Below are 6000 nucleotides of genomic sequence, written 5' to 3' on the forward strand. Positions count from 1 at the left end.
CCTACAAAAAAAAATAAGAAGCCCTCCCCACCCCTTGATTATTTTTTGAGCACCAATACTCATTTCTCATGGAGTGCCACATGTATTCAAGCAAGGCTGCATTGAAAGAACCCAGCAAGTGACAGCACCTGTACCCCAGTAGGAGCAACACCAAATCAGCTGTGCTATGCTCTTGGGCTTTGCTAACCCCTTTGGTGCCAGGTGACAAAACAAAAAATAGAAAAGCCATTTTCTTTCACATATGGGTTTCTTAACAGTATTGCCATGGTTTAACCCCAGCCAGGAGCCAGGCCCCACCAAGCTGCTCGCTCACTCCCCCACTAGTGGGCCAGGGAGAGAATGGGAAGGGTAAAAGCTGGGGAACTTGTGGACTGAGATAAAGAGACTTTGATAGGGAAAGCAAAAGACAAACACACAGGCAAAGCAAGACAGGGAATTAATTCACAGTTCCCATGGCCAGGCAGGTGTTCTGTCATCCCCAGGAGAGCAGGGCCCCATCACAGGTGCCAGTGACTTGGGAAGACAAATGCCTTCACTGCAAATGTACCCCCACTTTCCTCCTCCTTCCCCCACTTTATATCCTGAGGAGGGTCTCATATGGGCTGGAATATCCCTTTGGTCAGCTGGGGTCACCAGTCCCAGCTGTGTCTCCTCCCAACACCCCATGCACACCCAAATTCCTTGCCAGCCATGGCAGTATGGAAAGCAGCAAAGGCCTCAGCTCTATGCAAGCCCTGCTCGACAATAACAAAAACATCTCTGTGTTATCAGCCCTGTGTTCAGCACAAATCCAAAACCTAGCTCCCGGGAAGAAAATGAACCCTGAACCCTACCCCAGCCACAAACAGCACAAGCATGCTCTTTGAAGTAGCTGAAGTGCATAACACACTACTAGTAGTGGGCTGAGACAGACTGTCCCTGGTTAAATAACTCCTGAACAGTCTATGCATGTTGTCCCAGCACAAAACTCCAGCCCACTTAGAGAATTTGGCTAAATGTAACCCAGGTTTTGGGACTGTATTGTCCACAGAAGAAAAATATTCAGAACAGGTGTTTGGCTCACTGCAAGAAATCTTCCAAATCATTTAATTCCTGTTGTCCCACAACCAATGGTGGAACAGTGCCATCAAAATGATGCACAGGAAGTCTGAAATCAGAGGGCAGAGAAATCGCTGAACAGCAATAACCCACTTTCCAGGCTCCCATGTCTCAATTTTTTCCTCTGAACCAAGTCCATTTTTGAGACAGAGAAGGGATGTCTTTCTTCAAGCTTTGCACAGCCTTCTGCAACCTGCAGATTTAAACTCATTCATGATGCTAGAGAACACAAAGATGAAAGCACAAATCATGGCTCAGTACCAAAGAGTCATGTTCCAGTCCCTACCCTGTATCCTTTTTATGGATGTAGCCACTAATGAACCAATATGGCAGTAAGCCCTTAGGTAGATTTTACTGCTGGTGTAACATAATATTCCCAAAGACTATGTTCAGCCTGCCAACACATCCCCAAGCTCCCAGAAAGGTCATGTCTTCTATAGCAGAACCAGCTCAGTGAGCTCTGTTTTAAAGGCTTATTTAAAACCAAAGGATCAGCACATTCATTTCTGTTCATATTGATACAGAATTTAGAGAGTTGCAAATACTGAAAACCTCAGGGACAGCCCTTTCAAAATAGACCATGGTTGTAATAGAACCACAGCAAATAGTTTACAGATAACCAAAGCAGCAAAGTCTACATCCAGTGATTTTCAGTCCAAGAACACTCACCTGAACCCCTTCAATTAAAAAAAAAAAAAAAAAATCTCTTCATCTACAAGCAGAGGAAACAGAGATGAGTAAGGCTGTGGCATCATCTTAATGAAAAAAAAAAGGGCAATATAGGCCTTTTTCATATAGGCAATGAAAATAGCATCCCAGACTATGTGGATCCTGTAAAGCCTGGTCCCCAGCTTTAAGTATCAAACTCTCAGCAGAATAATCTTTTAAAAATACCATGTTTTCAATCACCTGACTTGGAGAAAAATGTTGTTCTAACTCAGCACAGTGGATTCACCCATATCATGGGACACCCAAAATAGAGAGAGTGCTGCAGCCTGACCTCCTTAGGTCTGTACATCAGTGCTTGCCAGGAAATGATGCAGCAGAGTCAAAGTCCGTACCTCATCACTGATCTATACTCTAACCTAAGTGTACAACAAAAGTCAGTTTTCGCACTGAAGGGTGAAATTTATCTCAAGGCCTCACATTTTTTTGCTGTTACAATGCCAGAATTAAAGCCTGCACAATGGTTATGGATACGTATGATGGAGGGAGCTACTTGACATGCACCCTTCTTTCTGGTGACTTGATAAAAGTCACTCACAAAAGTAAAAATCCTGCAGGTTACAGGACAAGAAACATGTTACACTCTAGTGAGTGAGTAATCCAAGAAAATAAGCTGAATTCAACACTGCACCATAGGCGCAAGGGGGAGGGCAGGATAACAAACAGGAAAGTGGAAAAAATAACAAAATCTGAGGAAAAAGTTGAAAAGCACTTCCAGGTATTCACTCTGCCATGAGGTTTCAGTCCCAACATGCTTGGAGTCCTAAGCCTTTTCCAAGTCTGAAAACTCCTTAACTAAAACATTTTGTGGAACAAGCCAAGTAAGAAACACGCAACAATAGAAAACTACTTTTCAAGTGTAACCTTACATGCAGTACAACAAAAGATAAAGTAGAGACTTAAAATTTTGATAAGGATGGAACCCTTTGAAGATTTTGGCTTATCTACCTTTAAGGAGGCAAATGAAAAGTTCAGACCAGCTGCTAAATAGCATGCTTTTCAGGAAAATGTTTTCAAATTATCTGTTTTTCCTGTGAACTTTAGGTAAAAAATACATTAGAGTAATCTAAAAGAACAAGGAACAAAATGGTAAGATTATGATCTTTAGTACTTAAATTCTGTATTGTCAGGAATTCATATTGCTGCCTCTGGCACACGGGCCAGACACTCCACATTAATAATAAATGCCAGGACTAGAAGTTCAAACAAATTGGAACTTGTTCCATTGCCATTTCTATAAGGAGGGAACAGAAAAGTCACTTGTCACAAGTTTTATTCATATATCCTATAGAACTGCTTATTTGCAGTTCCACCGAGTTTTGTTAGCCTGCTTTGCATTTCATTAGGAGAGGGGAGAGGGCTTTACTATCACTATGGCTTCTGGAATGTGTACAGGAATTGAACATGAATTATATTAACAGCAAAGAAATTAATGAGAGAATCAAGAGCTCCAATCTGGAAGTGAGAAGCATTAATTTAAGCTACTACCCAAGTGATCCCTCTTGGGCTTCTGCCCACCTGATTCTCTGTACCTGCTGTACACAAAAGTCTCCTTTACAATAAAGCAGATTCTGTAACAAAACCAGGACTCGAAGAAGGAAGCACACAGATTCATCCTGACATAAGTTAGCATTCCCACAGGATCTGTACAAGTTTACAAGCAATGAAGGAAATTTTCTGCAAGGATCAGAAAGGTTTCACTTGCCAGAGCCAAGTATCACAGTTCAGTTTTGGGTGGGTGCTCAAGAGTCCCCAGGTATGGTGGCAAAGGGCCCCAGGGGATCTGATTGCAGCTCGGCCAGTGGCCATTAGACCAGTTTGTGGTGCTAAATGCTCCGAGCCCCATCAGACACATTTCCCTGGAGGCAAAGGCCAGAAAATGCAGTCAGTAATGGCCTCTTCCAGAGGCAGAACCTCGTCCTCATGCAGCAAAGGTGTCTGGTAACAATTTGAAACAATTGATGAATTGCACATAAACTTAATATCCCCCTCTTTATCTCAATTAGTGTTATTTTTTCCTCAAAACTGCATACAGGCTCCCTGACTTCACAGGCAATGTGCCCATAAGGCCTGTCTGATTTCATTGCTAGAAATTTGTAGCAAAAGAAACCGTTTTAACATTTTAGCCTAGCTCTGAGGTCAAGCCAAAGATCTTTGGAGCACCTGTTGATCAAACTCAAGTCCCAGCTGTCCAATGACCTAAACAATGTGCACAGTGACTGCAAGCCCCAGTGAGACTGTGCATTGTCCTGCTGGATTAGGAATTCTTTGCCCTTAAGAGTAACACTTGAGAGACTACCAAAGATCAGTTCTGTCATAGCTCAAAGGAACAGCAGCTCACATCAGGAATGTGTATGTTGGGCTGTGTATGTAGAGTACTCAGTGACAAAAGTCTGAATAAATTCACTGCACATCCTTTAATTTACCTGGGCTACGGTAAGTCATAAAAAAACCCACGAGAACAGATCCCAGACAAAAAATTACTACATCTTAGAGTACCAGTCATTAAAGGTCTGACTGTAATTAGACAGAGGGAAAGAGAGCTGGCCTTTACTGCTCATTTAGTCTCTCTCAAGAATACTTTGAGAAACTGTTTCTTCATTGAAATAACAAAAAGAAATGCTTGTACACTGTGAAAAGGGAATTATAAAATGGTATCATCAGAAAAATAAACAACTTTTGTTTTAGCAGCAGTGCATGTAAAGAATTCCTGAGATGTCATGCCTGATACACCTTTCTCTGGTGATAGAACTTTCTCTGGCATGCTGAAGTATTCAGGTAATCTCAGATGGCACAAAGATATTCTCACACACTTTTCTTTGCCCTGGAACTAGATAAAGTGTTTCATCTCATTTCAATCTCTCCTCAACTTGCCATAGCAGGGGGTACCACTTTTCTGCCAGACTTATACAGAGCTAGTAAAGCTCTTGTCCTCAAATTTGCTGGTGTTCCCAGATGAGCAAACCTCCAGGTAACCAGAATTACTTTGTACCTACAGCATCGTGGGTGATGAGCAGGTGATGAGCAGAAAAAGTGCAAAGCCAATAAATCTATGAAGTATAAATGACCTAATGTACCATGAAGTTCTTAACAGGTCCTTTTCTTGGCTCTGTGGCAGAGAACTACCTCACTTGTCACCAGCGCTTCAATTCAAATCCTACAAGATCTGCTAAGACACTTTCAGTCTCCAAACACACATTGTCCAGCTCCAATGCTTCCCCTCCCTGAAATAACAATGGAAAATTATGGGGAATTTGACAAAAAGAAACCTGCCAATTTGGGGATTACATCACAACTAAGCCAGCATCACATATTTTAATATTGTTTTGCTTTGCACAAGGTCCAAGCTTAAGCAAAGAAAAACATCTACTTGTAGGTGTTGTATGGTACTTTTCAGCTCACATCCCAGCACACCTCCACTGGCCTGCCTTAAGGGCTAGGGCCAGCATCAAAATGAGCAATGTTAGTAAGTGCTGTTCCTCAAACTTTTAAAACTGTTAGCTTCAGAGACAAAGAGAAGTAGCAATAAAGAAACAAAGGCGTGCTCTGACTCAAGATGATTTCTGATCACATTTGCCACATAAGGGTAAGAATGTGCCTAAAACAAAAAAATATGGAATTCAGTTCATGTAGCATCATTCTCCTGAGCCTTTGTATGTCTCCATGAAAGGGTGTTACCATTTCATTTGACTTCAAACCCATTTAAAAAACAAATAAATCTTTAGAAGAGGGACCACGCACAAAAAGTCACAGCCCATGCTGGCGTCCCACCACGTGTGGATGTGTGGGTGCTGAAAGGGGGGCAGGTGAATCTAGCGGCTTCTCAGGTATTTCCTGTCAAAAAATGCAGGTATTCTGAGAAGTGGTTCTCAAGCCAAATAAAAAATAGGCAGGTGCCACCCTTCTGCCAAGCTCTGAAAAATGGCCTTCACAGCAGCGGCGTTGCGTGGAAAAGGAATGATTCTCCCAGAACAGTTATTTGCTGTGCAGAAGAGCTGCCTGTGCAGTCCTCTGGCCTGGGTACACATCACTGTAACAAAGAAATCCATGCTGTGGGAAACTTGGTATCTGAAACATACATAAAGGAGAAACCTAAGTAAAGCTGATCTTCCAAACGGCAGCAGTGCTTTCTGCTTGATGTCACAAGAGCCATGGCCACCTTGCTCCCGTGCTCCT

Source organism: Motacilla alba, chromosome 3 (genome assembly GCF_015832195.1).
Source record: "Motacilla alba alba isolate MOTALB_02 chromosome 3, Motacilla_alba_V1.0_pri, whole genome shotgun sequence".
NCBI classification, from domain to species: domain Eukaryota; kingdom Metazoa; phylum Chordata; class Aves; order Passeriformes; family Motacillidae; genus Motacilla; species Motacilla alba.